General features: G+C 39.6%; 1 protein-coding gene across 2 annotated transcripts in view; it reads right to left on the bottom strand.

Moving 5' to 3' along the window:
• Window positions 1-24,796, bottom strand: part of MYO1E (myosin IE) — a 98,147-nt gene that overhangs the window by 73,204 nt on the left and 147 nt on the right. The gene's annotated exons all lie outside the window — the stretch shown is intronic.

The raw sequence follows: 24,796 nt of genomic DNA, 5'->3' as shown, positions 1-24,796 counted from the left end.
GATTGGTTTTGGCTGGCTTAGAGATTTAATTCAAAAATAAAAACATCAATGCCCCAATAAGCCCATTTCATTAACTTAATAATACACTACCTATGGAGACACTCTTTACTTCCTCATCACCCCAAACCTACTTTTTTTTTTTTTTTTTTTCCCATTTGCCTAGCACATATTCGTACGAGCTCTGGATACAAACCAATTTAATTCCAATGTGATGCACTAACACACTCCAGCAATAATAAGGAATACTATATTCTACATATGAAACTCCATTATTTTCTCCTCAATAAATTACTGAACAACTACAGTTTTGTTGGGTGTATTTGCCCTCACCAATTGTTAATGGATTGTAAGTAAGAATACACCAGATTGGGCAGATTATAGAAATTGGCACGGACCTTGTTTTATTACTGTTGTTTTTAACCAAGAATATCAAACTAGATGTTTTTATGCAACAGCTTCATCTAATTGAGTAAAAGTATGTAGCAATTCCACAAAAATCAAAAGACTGATTTATATAGCTAAATAAATCATCCCCCCAAATCACATCTGAATTTAAAATAATTTTGAAAAACTACAGTTCAGCCTCTTGGTTTCTTTTTTTTTTTCTTTTTTTCTTTTAGGTATAAATACAGCCATGTTCTGAACTTATTTACAAACCAGAGGGAATATAAACTTTTTAAGTGGAGACTGTCATGTAGTCACATGCCTGTGGCAGTTCAGGCTAAAGAAAAACACTCTTTATTGTAATAGGCATGATAAAACAGCAAAAGCTGCAACACAGCAGATAACTGTGGCCAAAATTGGTTTTTCAACAGTATGCACCAAAAAGCACCTTCGTGCTGACACCACAAAACTTTATTAGTCTAATGCACTGCTCAGAATTGTAACATTTAACTGCTTAGATGCCAAATATAAGACATGCAGTCAACTGCTCATTTCTTAACATGGGATGCTCATTGGTTTCAAATTAACCTATTTTTGAGATATTTGCTTTGATCTTCCCAACTGTTACAACTGGGACCTGCCCTCCTGTATGCATAGTGTTGTTCCAACCGGGATGAGCAGGGCAATACAAGCTAATCACTGCTGTATTGTACCAGGGTGGTGCCCCATGATAAACAGTTCATTTGCCAAAGTCCTGCTCACAGAATTTCAAGGTATACTGGGTTTATCTGGAATTTTCCCAATTAGGTGGCTTCAAGAGTATCTACTTTCACGTTGGATTAACAAGTTGCATACTCTGTCCTTGGACTGTGTTCAGATGTAGAGTTCAGGTGACTTGGTTTCTATACAGGCCACTGTACTGGGGGGACCTACCTGAACAAGGAGGGCCCTGGGAATCACAGTCCTGCAGCACTGGACAGCTGTGGCACTGGGAGGTGGGATATGCAGTGAAGAGCTGAAAAGCTTTTATTACTCGCGGAGAAGAGGAGTGCTCCCCCCACACCAATATCCCCATTTCACATCTGAGCTGTCAACTCCTCTCACTGGTGACAGTGGCTGGAGGACCTGGTTTGGGGGGCCAGGAGGAGCTCCACAGTGGGGGAGGTTCTAATGTCAAAATTGCTTTCTTTGTTTATTTTAATTTCACAGAGTGCTGAGTAAACAGAGCAAAAGCTCCAGACTGCAGCAGCTTCCTGTTTACCTCGGCAGTACTGACTCAGAGCAATTGGGGAAAGGCACAGGGAGTGGTGTTCACTCACCTACAGTGGAGCTGACACCTGGGTGGTAAGACACACGTGGCTCAACCCATAAATTCCTTTTTATTAGCTTTCATGTTTTGCTATTCATGCAAGAAATCATATTTGACTTCAGACATTGTGATAGACAGACTATTTGATGCATTGATTAAACCTTTAATTAAACTCTTTAAAAGAATCAAACCTTTGTATTTATTTCAGTGCATGCAGACACGAATGCTTCCTTGTTTAATTATTACATAAATACAAACAAGAATTCCTTTGAGCATTCTACCTCAGGAATTAGTTACATATCTTTCCAATGGACCAAATCTGCAAGTTCACATCAACTCCCAAAAAGCTGCTATTAATCAAAAAGCAACAGGAAGCAAAATCTTGGGAAAAGTAGTACACATCAGACCCAACAAATCTCACACACTGTGTAGGAGACTCAAACAGATACTACTTCACTTTCTCAGCCGTACATTCATCTCTGGCCTGATCTGCAAAGTGCTTACTAACTGCTTCCAGCTCAAAGGTTGAGGATGGCTACACAACTACACTGTAGCTTAAGAACGCGTGCTTTCTAGAGCTCACAGGAGTCCCATCAGAAAGCATATTCCCCTGCCAGTCTGACAGTCCAATTCCTCCCCTCATCCTACAGCAAGAAGGTTAAGGCCCAATACACAAAACTTTGCAGACCACTCAGGTTTTCAGACAGGCACATAAGGACCAAACCTAAACATCCAGGGGCAAAGGTGACAACAGGGAAAGTCTAAGCTACTCAAAGTAAAGATACAGAAGTGGGAACTTAGCAAATGGATAATAAAAGAGCTTAACAGTCAGGGAACAATTTCATGCACAGGTTCATTCATCCTTTGTCAGGGACTGATTTTTACTTTAACCAATAATTACACTATCCCAGGGCAAGCAGGTCCCATTGAGTGTCCATAACAGAGACATAACTCTCACAACCAGATTATCCTCCACATGCACATTACAAATAAAGTTAGTATTTGTGCCAAAACAGTTTTGATTATTCAGTCCAGGGCAGCTTTGAGACAAAACTACATTAAAAATACAGCATGTAATACTTTGATTGTATAGAATAACTGGCTTATTTTCATTTAACGAGTATGTTAGTTTTACTTTACTGGCTTTTATTACAGTATCTTCCTAGTTAATATGATGAGAATGCTATTCTTTGAACATTTTTCTGAATAACTCAGTCCGCTTAAGTTTTCATAAGGCTGTCATATCTTCTTCCTGTCAGATCCCATGCTTCAAATTATTTACTCTAATTTGTATTAAGCTTGTATCCTGGCTCTGTAGACTTTCATATTTCCATAATTGATAAGACACCTAACAAAATTAAAAATTAATGTACATGATCTCCACTGGATAAGTAGCTCACTGCACTCTGTCCATGAAGATGATGCCCCAAAAAGGTGGGAGCATAGAAATGCATTGGGAATATGAAGAGTTCATTCTACTGTAGTGGAACACCATGGTTTTTAGTTGAATTATGTAAGGGAAGTGTCTGGCCCAACATTTTTTAATATAACCTTCAACAGCTAGGAGACTGGGTCTTTATGGTTATTATGTAGGCTGCACCAATGCATGTGTATGATTCCTGCATCTGCAGTATCTTTGTTTTATTAACTATGGGCAGAAGTTCACTTACTAGGTAAAGTGATAGTTCCTATTAGTCTACAAAAGACAAGTTTTAGCACAGAAACAATTATTTTCCCCCCATATTTTTTTTAATATGTTAGAATGTTTAATGTTAATATGTAGCATTCAAATTATTACTGGAGCAAGAAAACTAATTTAGACATCTAGCTATCTTGATAACTATAGGCTTTTACCAGATGTGTGAACTAGCGAGTCCATTTGCAGACTAGCATTCTTCATACATTTGCTATGAGAAACTGATACTGTCAGGATACATATTAGATTCAGTCTCACAGATGTTGTATTGGCATAATTATGCCTTGAGCAGAGATGCCAGCCAAAGCAGCTCTGAACGCACTCCAGTAGGCTTAAATTGCTGCCATTTCACAAAACCCCGTAACTTTATCACTGATTTTGCAGAATTATGCAAAAGACCAAGTTTAAACACCTGTTACACCTTGTAATTCAGTATCAGCATCATAAATATACATCACTTTCAAATTATTTCTGTTAAAGGGAAACCAAGTGAAAAACTAGGTATCAGCTTTGAAGAAAAACTGCTGCATTCCACTGCAGATAAGTTAACCTAATTTTATTTAAAAGAATCTCTGTAGTGGTACAGTATGATGCTGCATTCTTTTCCCCCCCTTTAATTTTCCATTTCTATCTCTGACCCTGGCTTCCTGTCAGAAAATTATTAACATTTTTTCTGTTGAAGACACTACATTTAACTAAAGGTCTTTTTCATTTGAACACTCATGTATAGTGAAAAGATGCCTAGCATCCAAAAATTGAAGCCCAATCCAGCTTAGCGTTTCTATCCCCCCTCAAATTGTATTGATGCAAATCTGTATTCAGCATGATTTTACATTCTACATTAGGTTCCCTTCATCATCGTCTGTATCCCTATCAACTCGTAGATCTCATTTAAGTCTTCAAAGAACTTTTGTTAGATAACTTTAAACATGATTAATCCAGCTACTTGCTAACATTCCTTAACAGTAAAACAGGTTAGCATTTTATCTGCAAAACAGAAGGCTAGCAGGCTTTTACCATCTTAAGCAAAATGCTAAACTTCATAATGAAAACTCAAAACAGGTGAAATTCAAGCTGAATCACAAGGTTTCAAAATGGGGGGGGGGGGGCAGGGAGCAGAAGAGAGAAAAAAACTTTAGTCTCAGATATTAAACTGTGGCTGAAGACTTCAGCTTGTAGGGCTTCAATACAAAACCACATTAAACTTAAAGACTTGTGATGTACCTTGCTTTCAACTCGTGGACTCATTCAAACTCTGAGCTCCGAGTCAAACCCATATAAACTAAAAAAAAAACCAAATTTTAAATGTAAACTAAAACCAGCTGAATGACTTTTCACCTAAGCATAGCATTCTGATTCAGAAGAGACAGCTGTTAGGTGAATACTGTTTCTTTCCCTCCACCCCTGAACAACCTGGACACAAACCAGATGCTCATATTATCAGTACCCTTAAACTTTTAGCTGCTACAACTCATTACGCTGTTGAAGCCTTTAGAGGCAGCTTTACCTTTTTCTACACCCCATATTAAAGCCAAGATTTGTGGTCCTTTAAAAATAAAGTTCTGGCTCAAAAACCAACTTGCACTCAAGTAGCCTTTCTCTACACTTACACATCAGCTTGCTAAGCAACATATTCCTTATGACCCCATCAGGACCACACGAGCAGCTAAAGGTCTTTCAACCATGCTATAAATGCTGCCTTTGACTCTGTCTTGCTGAAAACAAATACTATTTAAAGTGGTGTGCTAAAAATATGACCCCAATACAATACCAGTAGCTATACCTTTAGCCTGTACCAGGTCAGTGTGCTGGTTTTGGCTGGGATAGAGTTAATTTTCTTCATAGTGGCTAGTATGGGGCTATGTTTTGGATTTGTGCTGGAAACAGCTTTGATAGTACAGGGTTGTTTTCCTTACTGCTGAGCAGGGCTTACACAGAGCCAAGACCCCCCACCAGCGAGCAGGCGGGGGGGTACAAGAAGTTGGGAGGGGACATAGCCAGGACAGCTGACCCCACGGACCAAAGGGATATTCCAGATCATATGATGTCATGCTCAACATATAAAGCTGGGGGAAGAAGGAAGGGGAAGGACATTCTGAGTGATGGCGTTTGTGTTCCCAAGTAACCGTTGGGCATGATGGAGCCCTGCTTTCCTGGAGATGGCTGAACACCTGCCTGCCCATGGGAAGTGGTGAATGAATTCCTTGTTTTGTTTTGCTTGTGTGCGCGGCTTTTGCTTTACCTATTAAACTGCCTTTATCTCGGCCCACAAGTTTTCTCACTTTTACTCTTCTGGTTCTCTCCCCCACCCCGCTGTGAGGGAGACAAGTGAGCAGCTGCGTGGTGCTTAGTTGCCAGCTGGGGTTAAACCACAACACTCATTAAGAGCATATTCTGCCGCACACCCCTCAGCTGAGCACCCTCATCATGAGTGAAGCATGCAGATGGACAGAGATATTCAGTGAACAGGGACCCAGCAGAGTTCAACTTAGCGTTACTCCCATTACTACACAGAGGGCTATCATGAACTTTGACAAACCCTTCCAATATATTTCTCCTTCCACATCAGTTTCTTTGCCCTTCCTCACACCAGACCTAGAAACACTGAGGCATCTGTAAGTTTGACTGAGAACCAGAAGGAAAAAAAATGACGTGTTGGGAGCATTCCAGGAGTATTACCGAAAACCAGCTTTTTAAGAAAGAAATACTGACACCTTCTACAGACTTCCCTGGTAACAACTAAGGGTTCAACATGCTGTATTAGCCTTTAGATAATCCTAAACATGCAGGTCCACATTTTCAGGGCTTTCACCGCAGTTGCTGGAAGGGACAAAGAGCTTTATTCCATTTTCATACTGTCCGAGAGCAATCTGTAATTCTGCTACTACACAGCTGCCTTATTTTGCCCCTTTTTCCTGTGAGCAATACTCATTCCAGTCCCAGCTGACCTTTTGTTTTCTGAAGCAGCAGGCATCCATACCTCAGCTGGTTCTTGAGAATGGTTCAGAACAGGCAGCTCCAAGTCCTGGCTAAGAAGCAGACCAGACTTTCAACCTTCTGCTACTTCAGAGAGATAGATGTGTGCAGCAACAAAGAAACTGCTGTTGTCTGCAGACCACAACTACTGCCCTTTCTTAACTACTGCATATTTGGCATTTTCCCTAAATTTCATGACAATATGATTATTTGAGATTCTTAGATGACCAAGAATTTAAGTCAATGTAAACTTTTGGAGCATTGACCTATGATGCTTGAATACACATGAGAAGATGGCCAAGGCACTGATGCAGTACGTGTTCCTACATTTATGAGACTATTTTCATAAAAATCTATTTTCTTCCTTTGAAAAACAAGATTTAGATATGAACTTACAGGTAAGTTCTTTTGAGTGATTTCAGGTGAGATTTTTCTTCCTCTATGTAATCCCAGACAACTCCTTGTGATCAGTGTCAGTTACTGGATTTGGTAGTTATTTACAAAAAACTAAGCTATTCCTTGATACTACCACAAACCAGTCGAGCACAGTCTGAAAAAGTCAGTCCTCAGAAAGTTTCTTAAGGACAGAGAAGAATATCACTTTAACCTCTATGAATAAACCTAATAAAACACTCCAGCACAGCTCATTTTCAGGCAAGCTGCTTGTACTTGGCTATAGCACCCACACAAACCTGAAAATAAAGAAAAGGGCCCTTACAAAAAAGAAAAAGTCAAACTGTAAACAAACTTAAAGTGTGTTAGAACATTTTTCCACGGAATTAAAGAAAAAAAATATCCAGGAATGGGAAAGATATGGGCAGCCCTCATAATGCAATGCTGAGGCTCAACATAGTACTAGTCTTCATTTAAACATAGCTAAGATTCTGCCGAGATAGTTGTATCTAAGTGTTGTTATTAACCAGAGGATAATTGTGAATAAAGGAATGTGGTAAAGTCTTTTTTTAATCAGTTGCTTGAGGTTCTTTGGTGCTATAAACAACACATAAACAAAGTTTAGCATGAATTATTCAACACCTAAAATATTGAAACTCATTGAGGCTTTCAAAACCAAAATTCTTCTAATTATGAACATATAATTTAAAAAGAACAAAGAACCGTGAAATATCCAGGTATCTGTAATAACTTGCCAACCTATTCTGCTAGTTTCATTTATGCCTAGTTAGGTTTTGTTGAAAAGAAAACCATTCTCCCCTTTCTTCTGCAAAAAGTATCTAGGCCAATTATGAATGTTTGTCCCTGCAGGACTGTAAGGAAAGACAATTCTGAGGTAGCCTATCCATTTTTATAGATAGCACCCTTTTTTTAAACTTTAAAAAAAAAAAAAAAAAAGACATAATCCACACATCTTAGGTTCTCCTCCTTGCCTGCACATTTCAGGTTTTGGAAGAGTAGCTGAAACCTTAAGTTACAGATTCCATCTACTCTGCCACACTGAAATGAAGGACATTTGCTTCACTGCTTAGGGAATTAGAGCTTCAAACACCCTCTAAAGTAACCTTTCACAAACACACATAAAAGAGTATCAACGAAACTAAGCCCAATAAAACCAAATCAAACAAGACCAGAGTAACTCATTGCACAAACAGCTTTTTCTTTTTTTCCTTAACAAGCAAGGTATAAAGGCTCCCAGCAACTGAACAAATCTGCACGTCTTTGCTACTGAGAACACAATTTTTAGTATTTCAGATTCACTCTATTGTTAATACATCCAGTTAACAAAAGCTATCAGAATCACCTGTACTAAGGAAAGCCTCAGGGTTTTTTCTTTAGGTTTTTCAAAATAAAAAAGAACATGCTAATAGAAACTGTTCCTCAGTAAAATTTGTAAATTTTTTATAAGCAATACAAAATATCTCTCCTGCAGGTTGTATTGCATTTAAATGCAGAAACATGCATCTAAAAGCCTATGCATACTAGAATGCCTCACGCAGTTTTTAAATATGTACATGAATAATCCACTTTAGTTTCCTATTAAATTTTTAAGTTTCATATGCAGTACTATAAAATCTCATTCTACCATTTCAGATGTCTATTGATTTCACTTCGATTTAATTTATGTGTTAAAACATAACAGTTTTTCACTAATATTTCCTCACATTACTGCAGCATTTAGAATTAGCTATAGAACAGGAGTAAAGTTAGGCGAGAGTACACAGTTCACAGTCATGTCATCTCTTACTACTTCTAATGCTACTGGCTATAGTACAGGTGTTCATAAGGGGTGGGCCATTCACCCCCATCAAGGTCACTTGAGGGCAGCATGCTATCCTGTTTACGACTTAAAGCATATGATGGAAAACGGGCTAAAGGCACAAGGCATGGAATGCTTTATTTAACCATTTCACCAAATGCAGTGGCATTTGAAGCCATAAGGTTGGTCATTTAGTGATGTAGGTTTGGGATTCACACTCCCACTCTCAAAAGCCCCACTGATGCCATTACATGCTTTGGTTTATTTGAAGTATAGTAACTGAGAAAAGCTTGTTTTCTACAAGGTTCCTTTAACATGTACAGTTCTATGTATGATCTAGTGAAGCAATAGCAGAAAAATACATCACATATCAGGCATGTGATCTTTAGCCATCCCAGCCCTCCGCCTGTGCCTTTTTCTTTCCCCTACAAAATGTTAATCTGAACAACCATATGAAAAACTATGTTGTTCAGCTAAGCATGCCCAATCAAGTTAATTAAAGCACCTCTTAAAATCTGTAGATTAAAGAATTAGACCATTAGATAAGCAGATGTGCTTCTGCATACTCCTTGTGCAACATCTGCCAGAATCATTTTGTTTCCACTAAAACACAGTAAGAAAGAACAGGAGGCAGCCTGCAGCTATCTTGCTCTGGAGTTCACTCCTGTCACATCACAGTGTTTAGCAATGGTTGATTTACATAGTGTTTGCATGTGAGAGCATCAGGTAAAGCCCAAGTTTCTAAGTAGAGCAAGACTATTAAGTTAGTCATTGATCAGTCAGTAATGACCCACTGGTTCAGCAGAAGGACTATCAAGAGGGACAAAACCTTTCAAATAAAGGTCAAAGAGATTTCAGTTATTTGTAGTGATTAAAGGTGGCATGGAACATTTTGCAAGAATAGGTTTTATTTACTCTGGAGTCCAGTTCTAAAATAGTTGTATTGCTTTTAGGTAGCATTGACAGCAGCTTTGAAAAAATGCTCTGCATTTTAAATCATACAGTAACAGCTAGCATGACAGAAGGGCTTTCCTGTATCTTTTAACGCTCACTTGTGGTCTGTGGTATATAGGCAATATCCAACACCAACTATTCCATAGATTCCTATTAGAGATTTATCCTCAGTGGTGGTTTGGCAATTTAGTGCTAATGCACAAATTGAGTAGTGTATATATTTTATTGCACTCTTAAAAATTCTCCAACACCCCATAGCAGTAACTGGTAGGAGTACTACAAATATAAAAATTAATTTTTAATCTACAGTTGAAGTCAGACATTTTGTATACAGCCATTTAAATAACAACATGACTTATTCATATAACCAGGTTCATGAATAGAGGTAACATTTGTACATCCATTTTCATCTCCATCACTTTATCGCAAAGTACAAAAGAGAACTTCTTTGCCTTTATACAATGTGTTTCATTGCAAGTTTCCCTTTAGTAGGTGCTACCATAGAAATCTGCACTTTAAAAGGGACCAGAAAAATGTTCCAGTGCTTACACACACCATTTAAGAGTTGTTGTCTGGGCAAGGTTAAACCCATTTAGAACTACTAGTAAAGGCATAACTTATACATCACATTACATATTATTACAGATAACATTTAAGGGACAAAACCCCAAAATCACACTGGAAGACTGTAACAAAGTGGACCATGCCCTTTTGGATTTGCAGCTGAAAACAGAGGACCTCTGTAAAGGCTTGTTGAACCTTAAAGATGTAGAAGGGAAAGCTTGTGGAAGACAATTGCAGAAGCCAAGAGGCAAGACCACAGAGTCAGGCCAAGTCTTTCAAAGTCACATGGCTGATCAGTGGGAAGGAGGACAAGCACAGGTTTCCTATACAAGGTTAGAATGAGAGAAGATGTTAGACTGAACCAGTTTCATCAACAATACTGAAGGCTTTTAAACAGATGGAAAGAGTACTAAGGTAGAACTGAAGGAGTAGAACTTCACATCAAAATTGGAAGCAGCTTGCCTGGATCAGACTATGCTCCCACTATCTCGCCAACCCAGACCATTCCACCATTCCCTCTCAGATATATTCCCCTTATTCTCTTTCCTATTTGAGAAAGTAGGATCTGTCACTCAGCCTATTACTGATTAAGTCATACTTCCATCACAGTGGGCACAATGTAGTATGTAGTTTGGATACACTGCTTGTCAAGACCAGCAGAGGATTCCAGCCCTCTCACACACTATAGATTTAGGCTCCTAGGATTGCTCCACAACACAGAGACCATGGCAGCTGTTAGGAATATGCCCCTTAGATACACTCCCCACTACTTCCTTATTAAAACAGCACCAGAACAAAACATCATCCACAGAGAGAGTGATCACGGAGGCTCTGCACAGCTTTGGTACCTCAGCAAGGTTCTTACACACTGTCACGCTAAAGACTGGAAGACAGGAACAGGAATAAAGAGGAAAATAGTATGTTTTATTACAGCTACAGTAGCAAATGGATAGAACAACAGAAAGTACTCTCTCACCTGCCAGTTCTAATACTTAGATGTCCTGACCTGCCCTGACTTAAAAAAAAAAACTTAAAAAAATGAGTAGTTTTAATTCTTGAGTATATTCCCAAGTCTTCAAAAATACCAAGAATGAAAAATAAGTGACTAGGCATCTCATTGAGCTATGCCAAAAAAGTGGGTTCATTTAAATGAGGTAGAATTCTATCCACCTCAAGAGTTTCAATTGGTCAAGAATAATTACAAAACAAGCCCTAAAAGGACACATTTAGCTACAGAACGTAAAAAGCATTCTTCATTGTTCACTGTATCCTGTTACCAGCTTGAACGTAATTTTAGCTACAGAATTGGTGCTTTTTTGTTTTGGCAATCGGATGATATTAACTTCCCCTTTGTTTTTTCTTTTCCTGTTTGTACACCTGCACTCTCCATGAGCAAACAGAAACAGGATTAGTATTTTATAGTTAGCCTACTACTATACATCTGTAAAGAGCAATGACAAAATACTTTCAAAGCCCTGGGGGAAAAACAAAAACCTTGACTTCTAACTTTAAGATCTAATTTAGTCCCCAGGTAAAATAATTTAGAAATAAAAATGGATATTCTTCCAAAATATTATCTGCTTCAGATGTACAATTCATGACCACAGCTATCTCACAACAGGTAATTAACATCCCAATTACTGACTCTCCAGCTACGTATTTTGAAGTGCGGGAAGAACTCCCCAAAGTCTTAAGTGCATTCTAGAACAGTAGAAAGTTACCACTGGTATTTTTGATTGAAGTCTCTTTTCCCCCATAATAAGTTATGAGCTATTTAACTGTTCCCAAGTATTAGAGATTCAGTACAAACCACAACAGGCAGGTTACAATCAAACCAATGGGAGCAGTTCAGATTGCTTTGTCCCTTGCAGTCCCAGGCTGGACTCTAGCCACACTCAGCACAAAGAAAATTCCTACCATATAGTAGCAGGATAAGCCTGCTAACTGGTTGTTCAATTTTAAATGTATTCTGGTCTGAGAACAGACCCATGTTTTGGACAAGTCAAGTGAGAAAGTTACCTAATGGCCTCAGGTGCAAAAAATGCCTTAGCCTGTATCATTAAGAAATTATCTGAACAAAAGAAAACCTGATTTCCGTAGGTGAACACTCTCGGGGTGTGTCAGACTAAATAGCTCTTCATGACTAATTCATTAATTGTGGTAACAACATGCTTCTCCATTACATTCAAACTACTACCTTCAGAACAGATTCATCAGAACATCCTTAGTGACGGCAAAAGGTTTATGAAGTATCTGCCTATACACTAAGGGTACAGGCTGTACTGACAATACAGCCCAAATATACTTGCTTCAGCACTTGTCCTCTTTCACACAGTTAAGACTGTTTTCAGAATAAACAGCTCTTAAATTCCTTTCCACAAAAGAAACTTTCAAGACTGCAAAAAAAAGCTGTTTAAGTCTATAAACTTATCCTATGTCATTGAAACACGGATTTAGAATTTTGTATTGTGTTCTGCTCTTCTGGATGGGTTTCAGACATTCCTTTCTTATCCAGAATTGGAAGCTTTTAGTTCTGTCAAGACTGTATCCATAATGGCTTAATTTCAGGCACTCTTACACATGCAGCTGAACTTTACTTAGTCTAAGTACAGATTGCCATACTTCAGAACAAGAAGAGGTCAAGCTCAGGATTCCTAAACTAAAGATCAAAATCTGCTGTCACAGAATTATTTTGTATTTTTACTGCTGAATTGCATGGCAGCAGGTAAGGCAGCTAGCTATTTCAGCAGGAATTACGGAGTACATTTCTAGTGATTACAATGCTTTTCTGAAGTACATTGTATTTGCTTCTTTCTCAGTATGGCTTTATTAGTGACTGTTTAAGAAACCAGGTTTAGTGTCATGTCCCACCCCACCCCCCTGCCTCTGTACTGGGAATACAGAATACAACATGAGCCCATCCAAGTATAGGTCTCAAGAAAAAAACAAGGAGCAAGTTAGGACATCCAACTGACACCAATGTTCTAATTATTCTTTCCTCTTCCACTATCAGCAATTAAAGGCTGAGTGTTCATTTCACTAAAAGTACTTTGTAACCTCCACTAATTCCAATTCTTTATAACTTAAAATACACCACTACTATTATAAAGACCAATGTAAGCTCTGCTGTAGAACAAGGACTTGTAGCTATGTAAAGACAAGCTTTTATTATTGTGAAGATGCAGGTCCACTTATCTTAATCCATCCCATCAGTGCCACTTAACTGCTTAACATCACTATAACTCCATGCGGAAAACTGCACTGAACACAGCTACAAAGCAAGTAGATCCAATGTGACCTGCCAAGATTAACCCATGGTTTGAGAAAGGTTAGATTATCCAGAAACGCTGTACCACCCCCCTCTCAGTGAAGAGAGGTGTTCATTTTGTCTAGAACAATACCAAATATGGAAATAAGTAGCCACTACTCTTCTGTTTCCTCTCAAGTGTTCCTAGAATGAACCAAGAATAAAAACACAACGTAAACTACAGGAAGAAACCACTAATGGTCATGAGCTTACTCTGCATATTGAGATCAGGTCTCTGTGGACTGGGTGTGCTGGTATTTCAGGCATTAAGAGCCCTGGAACCAGAATTCCTTTTTACCACTAGAAAAGCTTTAAAGAGTAGTACTCATGGGAACAGCTTTAAGACTTCTGGAGAAGTCAGCTGGGTAACTGACTATGAACTGGTAAACTAAATATTCATTTCAATATTAAAACTGTCAGTTAACAATAGTACTAGCTACAAGAAATAATCCATTCTCTACTACTGTGTGCTACTTAAGTTTAACCACTTTGTAGCCTCACAAGAGGCCCACACACTTCATTAAATATATTCCTGAGACTGAGGCCAAGGTCAATGGAGACTGTACTAAGCTCTGTAGAGAACACATATCCTCTGTGTTTGAAGGCAGTTTTAAGTTACAACAGATTAATCTCCATTATTGTGTGTACTTTTTGAAACCACAACAGAACCCATTTCAGTTGTATCAAATACAAGTTTTGTTAACCACATAGCATCATATATGCTGATTTAATAGTTATTTAAAGCAAGTATCAAACTGGGGAAATTCTTATTTTCTCCAGTACATTTGATCTAGTCCTTCATTGCCATGCAGATATACATTATTACATAGTGCTGTTAAGACAAGAGTGACAGTTATAGTCAAATATCTAAGCTGCTTAAGAAACCAGACTTAGCTGCTAGAAACAGGTACTCAAGATATATCTCCAGTTCCACATAGTGGATACTCAGGCACTGTCAAGTCCTCTTTCACTTGGTTAGGTACACTTCTAATTTGACTTGCTCTGCTGAAGACCTATCCCTATCCTGTCATCTGAAAGTGATCATGCCTTGAACTCTGTGGTTGCAACCCAACACTGAGACAAAAAACAAGTGAAACACAGCAAAACAGCAAAAGCAGTGGCCTCTCCTACAATGAAGTCATCCTCCTTCCCCCGCCAACTCTGCTTCAAATGGAACTGAAGTTTTTGCTCATTAAAGGCCAAATCTCTAATCAGACCACCATAGACATAAGCAGTGTCATAACAGGACCTCCATTTGTTACAAACAACATTCGAGTTCACTTCCCCCTCCTCCCCATGTCAAGCCTAACTCATCTTAAAAAACTCACAACAAATAGCATAGTCTGTAGAAGTTACTGCAACTTGAAATTTAAGAGCAGTCTATTTGCTGTTAGTCTATTCCTATAACCTAGGATCACCAACAGAATGGGACTTGGGTCTTCACAGGGTTCTGAAACATTGTTCCTGCAGGGACTGCCTTCAACCATTGGCAAGTAGAATGTGACAATGGCCATCAAGTATGAACCCTGAGGGGCCCACTGAGTCCCATCACCTAGCTGGAAGAAGAATGTTGCTCCTCATACAAGCACTGTGTGCTAATGCCACCCCTCACTAAAGCTCACATTTGCTAGTTGCACTAAGCATCTGTAATTAGGAACTCTTGGGTACACGAGGAAGAAGTGGGAAGTGATGCTTTGCAAAGCCAACAGCCACTGCAGAGCAAGTAAACGGCTAACAGTTTTGATACAGTTCAGGATAGATTTATGCATTTTTAGCTCTTTTGCCACAGACATCTCAGCAGGTTTAAGCTGCTACTCTGTAGCAGTAGGCCTATACTTGCCCTTCCACCAGGGCCAATTAATTCCAAAAAGTCACCTTACTCCAGTCTATTCAAGTCTTGTAGGTTACACAAAGAACAGCCAGAATACTCTCAAAAACTGAAAACATCCTAATTGCCCTACCCTGAGAAGTTATTTTGACTTTTCCACTGCAAAGACCAGAATGTGTTCGTAGAAATCTTTGGTTTGCTGAATCTAGTAATTATTGACCAATATAGTAGTTCCCAGCATATATTTAAAGTGGAGGGGAAGCACTGAAAAAGGCTTTGGAGGCTACCAACAATACAGCATCAAGTCTTGGAAACATGACTGTGTGTAAGGCACAGTTTTTAAGTGGAGAAAAAAAATCTAGCTGAAGTAATTCTGTTCTTAGTGGGCCTACTGTATTTTAATTGGTAAAGTCAAATATTTGTTTTCATGGATTAAAGTAATTCAGAACTCAGGAACTAATCAAGTTTACATAAGAACAGTTTCAGCAGGATATTATATGGTACAGAAGCTGTATGTAATAAAATCATGCTTTGTAATATATCAGTTTCCACAGTATCCACATTTTTAATTCCAATTATGGTAGGAAACATATCAGAAGTTTCCCGACAGGAGTACTGTGTCAGTCTAACTTGCTGCCAGAAAAATTTTACTGTCAAGAACCAACAAAAATTACAGAACTAAATATGATACAAGAGTCTAATACAATGATGGATTCCCATGACTAACCATTTTTCCCCCCTAGATGACCACATCTTATCACTAGTTCCTTCAAAAACATGGTCTATATTTAGATAGCAATTTGTGAGTGCCAATACCAACACAGCAGAAATAGTTATCCAAAATCCATGTTTCATTGGCCTTACCAGAAAATACTGTAGAATTATTTATTAATTCAGACTATAAGGCAGCTAGTACATCCAGGCTCAGAAAGCAAGGATGGGTGGTTTTGCAGCTTCACATCCTTTCTGGAATGAATCTTACCAAAGCTGAAATTCCCCATTTAACTTAAGTATACCTGTATTATGACTGGTTTCAATTACTGTTATAAATACTTTTGCACATTTCCCTTTCAATAGGTATGTAACTGAATACAGTTGGGAATGCAGTACAGGAAAACAAATGCTTTCATGGTTGATAAACAGACAAATCAAATTCTTCCCATATACTGAAAGAAAAAACAAATACTCAAACTTAAAAGTATGCACTTGCTTTTGAGTACCATGAAATGGCCTTTAAGATTGATTTTAATGAAAGCACTCCTTCAATATGCTTCAAGAACACTGCTTTCACTTAGCAAATAAAGTATTTTCCAGTTCATATACCAAAACATCTGCAGTAAGACAGTCAAAAACCAGGACAGTGATCAAAAGGTGTTCAGCACATGCCAGAAGAACCACAACAGCTCAAAGCCCAACCACTAACAGAATGCTAATGCTGTACATATACATGTTTACAATACATAGGTAAACTTTTGTCCTTGGAACATTCCTCCTAACCCCCCCATACCATTAGTACTTTCATACCAGATGAGCTAACAGACCATACAGGGGTTGCAACCCAAAGGACTTCAAATCTGCTGGCAGGATTTGTTAAAAGAAATTCAAACACACTTTGTATCAACATACTTCCTTACAAAGTTGGGAATAACATAGGGTTAAGAGTTACTGCAAAAGCAAATTTGGAAGCACTTAGGCATTTGTGCAGACTTGTATCCTTCAAGACAGGAAAAAAAACCCAAAACAAGACAAGACAAATTCTTGACTACTGCTTGGCACTGCAAATATATTACTGACAAGACGTCCCAACTTATATCTTTCTGTATTTCTGCTATTAGCAACATACAACTCAAAGCACAGGAAAAGACATAAATCACTGCAAAAGATAACAGCATGCACTGGTAAACTGCCTAGAATTTAAAGCCTCACAAATGTTGTGGAATGTCAGAGTGAAAGCAGAAGACTGTCCTAGGTGCAGGATCAAACATCTGGGACCATATTATTTCCTAAGACACAAGGATGCAAGATTTAAAATCCTGAGCTTTTAGAACATTTGACATGTTTTATAAAGGATATCAGGCTGCACTGTTCAGACAAGTATGACTTCAACACTTAAATTAGACAAGGCTGACTGAGAACTGGTTACAGACTCAGGCTCAGCTGATGAAGGTGAATCAGTGAGCGGTTCTGAGCTGGCAAGGAAAAAAAACCCTCACACTTCCTGTACAGGGACAAGTGCAGCTAGTCACTACAAGACTGCTAGTCCTGTTTAAAGAATGCCAACAAAAACCTCCCATTTAGACTTCAGATTGCTGAACAAAGCATCAAAATAGCTTCTAGAAGCACATGTTTTTGCATAAACCATTTATGTTCCTTTTTTTTGATGAAGCAGGCTAAAGAAAGAGATGTATCATCATCCCACCCCAGGAGTATAAAGCCATCGCCTTTCGTATTGTTCCCGACAGCCAGAAGTGGCTTTCACCAGAGACACTTCTGGCAGCTGAAGAATCACCCAGATGCATGATGAGAGCAGAACACCAGACCTGTTTTATAGTCCTTTTTACTCTTCCAGAACGGCATCGATCATGAAGCATACTCAAGACCTGCTAACATCTGGCTTTAAAGTTCACATTTAGTTGTTGAATTTAGTAAGTTATGTTAGTAGGTAATTCTTTGTACTTAAAAGCACCTCTTAAGTATGTTTCCCAATAAGTATCACTTCCGATGATAACTCTGACTCTTGCGCCAATTACCAATACTGCTTTCCTTGTCAGCAGTCCCATTGGCTTTGTTTAAAAAAGTATTTTTGGTTTCCATTAAAAAAATTTAAATTCAGAAATTCACTTTACAGTTTATGAACCCAATCCACCAATGATTTTAATGCCAATTAAATGCTGCTATGTCTTTGGAAAAAGATCCTTGACCACACACACCCCCCCCGCTAGGCTACATTAGATAATCTTGAGCTTAGATGTACTTGCTGTTATACATGAAGCAGTGAAACTCCAAAGCTATTTACACATTTGTATGAAGCATATTTAATAAAATAGGCATAAAAACACCTGTAAGGTTCAGTGTATGGAAACACGTTAGGCTGAGAAACCTTTTCCTACAACAGTAATGACTTAGTCAAGCAGAGAGAACAGATCCCATGCACTGCCAGGACATGACTGCACACCTGGTCTCCAAGGGGCATTTGCATTTTTAAAGATGTCAGGGTAGGAGACGGGGAGGAAATCAGTAGGTGGAGGATAGGAAAGCTAGAAGATGAAGATGAGTCAGGAGATGAGCGATAGCCGTACTTCCTGGGCAGGACAGCGATCGGCATCTCAGGAACGTGGGGGAAGGGAACAGGAGATGGGGAAGACTGAATTGAGCCCAGGAAGGTCTGACCAAAATACAGCTCCTCACACCCAAGCTCCCCCAGGAGTGCAACAGGAGGCTAAGATTGCACAAGACTCCCAACGATTAGGTGAGGTGAATGTCTAAACAACCTGTCAGAGTAAGAAACAGCTCTCGGTTCTGATCTTAAGATAGAAAACTCTTGTTTACTTTCTGTCATGTTTCTCTGATATTTGTAAATATTATTTCTACTACATAGGTGTAAAAGCCAAACAACATACAACAGCTAACAGAGTCCTTTGGCTACAGTAGTTTCAAAAATTAGCAAGCAGCCCATATACCTATAATGCTTCTCCATATACAAGCAATAAAAAAAAAAAAGACACTTCCACAGGAGTAATAGGAATGCTGGTCATTTGCTAGTGACCAACATCAACCAGAAAAGCTCCTTGGCAGACCGTAGGATAGTGAGGAAATGAATGGCCTCCAACAGATGAGAAAATGTATAAGAGAACCTTTGTATTATTTCCCCCAAAAAGTTTAGCCTTTTACACAGATGTAAACTTTTGTACTAAAGTCTCACCTTGAATACGAGTGACAAAGTGGCTTCATTCAAAAAGTTAATACTGCAAAGCCAACCCTTTCTCGCCAAAGCTTATGCCTGGTGATCTCTGTGTTTGCAGAGACTGAACTATTTTCCAAATCCTTATTTTTGTAAAACAAACATATACACACACACACTTTTCCCAGTTCTGAGAACTGCTTTTTTGATTTTACTCCTAGTCTTGCACTGTTAACTCCCAGAACAAAACCCGTTTTAATTAGGTGCAAAATCCCTTTCTAACACAGCTCTTAATGCCTTCCAGTAGCCACACACCATCTAGACCTACAATCCAGCTTCCTAAAAAAAAGCAGACTGAAGTATTGCATTACAATAGCATTTTAGGAAACTGAAAAGGAAAGCAGATCAAGTTGTCATTTATAAGCCATGTATTGTAGCAACAACCAGAACCAAAGGATGAGCAAAAACCTGACAATTTACAGGCCAACACAGTAAGCCAGATCCCAGTGTAGTCTCAGCAGAACTATGACAAGCTGTATCAGACCTCTTCACATAACTACCGTAAGCTCATTCCTAGGGTTACCCAGGGTCCTTGGCAAAGTAAGCCTAAGAGCTATGAGCTTAGGAGGAAAGATTACTTCTTACCTTTTTGCTTCCCTTCCTCATCAGATGCAGCAGCTAAAACTAATTAGGTTTTATTGATATAAACAATTCTTCCATAGCTCTGAAGATGTTTATTTGCATGTTCTCCATCTGTACATTAGTAATACATGTATACTATATTAGAAGGCGAATCTAAACATGCAGGCATTTCTGATTCCTTATGCCAAAATTGAGAAAAGTACAAAAACCTTTATTCTTTGATATATCTTAGAGCGGTGCATGACCATTTAGATCGATGTCACTTTTACACTAACTTGTAAAACTGGGAAGACATTAAACTGGTATTTATGAAAGAAAAATATTTAAAATTATTACAAAAGGAGCTGAGAAAACTCCTCTAAAGAGATGTGCAGCTTCTTAGTGTTTCAAGCAAGGAAACATACTTTCCATGTTAAGATGAGAATATTACTAAGATTTTACTGAGAACTCAGTGAAAGCTTGACAACATTTCATGGGCTATCACAAAGCCTCTAAAAAAAATCTTGGTTTAACTTCCCCCATTCCACATATGCAGCAATGCTTTAAGATGAGGCAGTAAGACTGGGGCAAGTTATTCCTTCAAGTTAAGAAAAAGTGGCTGAAAATAGTTTAATTAAACTACTAATAGCATTATCACCCCCTTTTCCTTCACAACAAGCTAGTTATGGAGGGAGGGAGAAAGAAGCAATTCTGAAAGGCAAAAGAAATTATGAGAAAAATGCTTAAGATGTACGTACATACATACACAATCATGTGTTGAGTTTTCGCCTGCAAAAGCTGCATTTGGGAAACTTTCTGCATACATTCGTGTTTCCTGAAAAGAGTGCTCTAACATACACAATATATCCATAAATCATTCTAGAGGTCTTAACCAGAGAGAAACAGAGACAAGCATGCATACAACGTAAACCTAAACAAAACACATTAAGTATGAATCACTAGCTTTGCTATTAAACATGCTACTATGTTTTACTATGTTTTATATATCAGCCAGACAGAAACACCATAGAGCTGGAAGATTTTTCCATTAATGCACCTCTAGACATAATGCAAAGCACATGCTGTTACCCTCTCTACTATTCCACATTTGGCAGAGAGCAGGTTTGAGCTTATGCTACTGTCTGCAGCACCAGACACAAAAGCACCCTTCAAATACAGAAGCATCAGTGTCTTGCTTGTGACCTTCTTGCAAGAAAAAGACTTAAGATAGTATGAGGTCCCAGTTCACATCACACATTAGCTATTTTAGGACCAAATTCTAAAGGCTAGCAAGTCCTTTCAGGCTAATTGAGTCATTTTCATTTCTGCAGACTTTCATAGGCACAATCAAGATGTGCCCAGCATCTTGCTGGATTGGGCTATAAATATCTGACCTCTACTGATGTCAAGCTATGTTGAACTGCTATAAAAAGGTTCCTTTTTAAGAATCAACCTTCCACCTTTGTTGAAGGGGTAGAAACAAGAAGACACCAAATATGCCCAGATAAATGCACATACTAACTGCAGTGCTACAGAAAAATGCTTAGCATTGAAATGCTGGTTAAAGGCAACATATGAACACTTTTTTTTCCCCCCTTAACATAAGTGAATTGGACAACCCTAGCTTGCTCAACAATTTGTGAGCTACTTCAGATACTGCTGAACCTGCTTTCTCTTGGAGCCTTCCCTTCTCACCCTCCGCGACAAAGCGGTACAAAATTTCAGCAGAAGTAATCCAGAAGAGAGATTATGCAAAAGCAGGCAAATCACTGATGGGTTGCTGTTGGGGTGTTTATTTGGGTTTGTGTTTTGTCCTTTTGTTGTTTTGTTGGGTTTTTTTAATAACTACAGTAGCATTTATGCCTTAGAAACAGTATTATGTTTGCTGATTAATGTTCAATGTTTTATCCTTAGAAGACTCAAAGCCAGCTGACAGTACTCAGGGGAACAATCTTTCTCTGAAGACTACAGCACTACTTTAAATGAAAGGTTCAAGATCACACTGTCACATTCACATGACAAGATTTTTGTAACATGATACAGATTCTCTATCCAGCTCTAGATAAGATCCACCAATGCATCTCCATGAACTACCCAATGACACTATGAAGGTCCAAACTCACAGTATAAAAGCAAAAGCTGCATAAAGTTCACTTGACTTTACATTTTACTTCAAGCAAGTTTCAGCTTAGTTTTGCTAAGAGGTTTTCCAAACATTAAGGATCCAGTCCTTTACTGGAGTGGGACTACTTTGCACTTACATAATGCACATTTTTTAAGACTTAAAAGTTGCAGCTAAGCTGTTAGGGGCTTTAGCTTATTTTGAATTTTAAAAAAATAAAACGCAAAGTTAACAAAACGGATGCATTTCAAGATAAAAATTTCAACAGTTGCCACATGTTCCTTAAAACTATCAGCTTTAATGGCAGTTTTGCCCCCCTGTTGCTCATTCCCACCCTGTACTGCAGCATACAGCCATCAAACAGCTCACCCATTCCATGTCTGCAGATCTCCTCCTGAAACCACACTGTTAACCAGATATAAATATTGACCTGGATTAAAAATAAACCAGCAAAAAAGTGCATACATAATGCTAAATTGCACAGACCTGCACAATCTTGCCAGCAGACCTGAGCGGGGCAATACACCATGGCACAGGGGCCAGAGAACAAGGCACATTTACACCAGCATCACCTTTATATGCTCTGCAGAGCATATGCAGAGCCTCTGCTGGCTTTGCCTGCCTGAGAAACACGAAACAACTACAACTGATGTCAGTGGTAACTCATTATCCTGCACTGTGGACTCTTGTCAGAACAGGAAAAGTTCACTCTAAGGTCTACAGAGACAATATGGCAGAAAAGAATCTAGAGAACATAGAGCCCTCCTATGACAATCTGCTTTTTCCCCCTTCCACAGAAATCAAAATTGTCAAGACAAAAATAAAGGAAATAACGTGAATTTTCTATACAGCACAGAGAATGAGTATAAAGTTTCAGGATATTAGTAGCGTGATTCATGTTCATAAGCAGTCATTGTAAGTCCTGCCAGGCAATCCTTCTGCCAGCTTTCTAAGTTACAAAATACTATATTCTAATGATTATCAACCAATTGTTTGGGCACAATTCTTAGAAAAAGCAGTAATTTTAAAAACAATTTTTTCTGCTTTTGTTGTAATCATTATCTACAGACAATCTTAAAAAAACACAGTTCACATTAGCTTGAGATATCACAGTAAAAAAGATTAATTCAAGACTACTTCAGTATCAAGTTAAAAGCTGGAGAGCAACTGCCTGAATAGTTCCCCAAAAAGAATATCCTGTGGAAGAAACTAGTTCTCTCACTTTGATAAAGTAAAACTCATCAAGTATGTCACCAGTTAGTTACATGTATTTACAAGAACTGTATTTTGATTAAACCCTTTCATTAAAAAAGGATTAATGGAGTCCACAGCAGCTCAACTAACAGACTCGCTGATCTCAAAGTATTATTGTTAACAAGTAGACATCTCTGAAGGACCTGCACCAAGATCTTCCAAGCCCATTTAACATGTCAGCAGCCTAAGCAACGATACATAATCTCTACCAGGAAGTCCTTGAGTGCCACAGGTGTCTGTGACCTAGCAAGTACTGAGGAGCAAAGGTTATGGTTAGAGAGTTGATTTGAACCACCTGGCTAAACAATCAATTCACAGGGAACACAAGTACCTATCTTATTCAAGGCTCCTTACCAATAACAGGGCTGTAAGAGCTGGTGGTATCACTATCCCTGACTGCGACAGAAATTTTAGTTTCCTAACCTCTGCAATGCTTTATTTAAAGCAAAGACTTATGCTCAACATAAGTGTAACCAGGCACAACTGTACTCGCCTCGGGAAGTCAAAGCACAGGCAGTGGTAACAAGAGGGGCATCCTTTAAAAGGATACTGGGAGCAAAAGGCCCAAGCTAACACTCCCCGTAAGTCAGTAAAGCTCTGAATACACAAGGACTAGGCTGGTCAATCTTTAAAACTTAACCTTAGTTAAGCTTTAGTAGGAATAATGCAAAAGTTTTCCAAGTATCTTAACTCTCAGACCTTTAGTATTGCACTTCAGAACAGCTTTCAGTGAATCACTTGTTTAAAGGTTACAGATTTTAGCCTAGTTTATTACCACACCAGATTTTTCACTACTTACTCCAAGTCCTTTCTTAACCAGCAGTCATAATCATTATTTGGATTACTTCAGGACGAAAGCTATTATCAATCATCAGGAGCCAATTACTAAGGATAAACCAGGTTCAGCTGCTGAACCTCAATTCTTCCTCAACCTGGCGTTGATGTGTTTTACCAGTATCACGCCAGACACCGAACAGACCCAAGAGCTGCAGCACCCAGACACCCCGGCTTCGGGAGTCGTGTTTGCCGCGCACACCGAAGTTTTCTTGCTGCCTGTCATCAGGCCACCTGCTCGCAAGCGGACCCGCGCCAACACCGATACTCGGACGCGGGTGCCGGCAAACAACAGCTCGGGGCGGGCGCGGGGGTGGGTCCCCAGGCAGCAACCCCTCGGGAAGCCCCCGTCCGAAGCGGAGACGCGTCACCTGTTGCTCAACAACGCCGTCGCGTTACCTGCGCGCAAGATTTTCCTACTCGAGGACACCAGCAGGCAAACCCCGTTCAGATCCCAAACGCCGAGAGGCGACGGCGGGCGAGGCTGGCGCTCCGCGGGCGGCGCGGGGGGCCGCCGGCCCTGCCCCCGCCCGGCGGGACGGACGGGCGGGCGGCCCCGGGCTGCCTCGGGACGCCACCGGAGAGCGAAGCCGCCGTGCCCCGGCGGCGGCACCTCCCCGGGGCCCGCCAGGGCCAGCCGCCCCCGGCTCCCGGCCGGCCGCGGCCCGGCAAGTGCCTGGCACGGCCCCGCTTCTCAGCCGCCGGCGCCGGTTACACAGCCGCCCCCTCGCCACGGCCCCTCCGCAGCGCGGGGCAGGGAGCGCTGCCCGCACCCCCTTCCCGGCAAAGCGTCAAGAAACACAACAGACGGGCGCCGAGAGCAGCCGCCCGCGG

The sequence above is a fragment of the Haliaeetus albicilla genome, chromosome 12 (genome assembly GCF_947461875.1).
Source record: "Haliaeetus albicilla chromosome 12, bHalAlb1.1, whole genome shotgun sequence".
Lineage (NCBI taxonomy): Eukaryota > Metazoa > Chordata > Aves > Accipitriformes > Accipitridae > Haliaeetus > Haliaeetus albicilla.
Note: the sequence above shows the minus strand (reverse complement) of the source record. Positions and strands in the feature narration are given on the sequence as shown.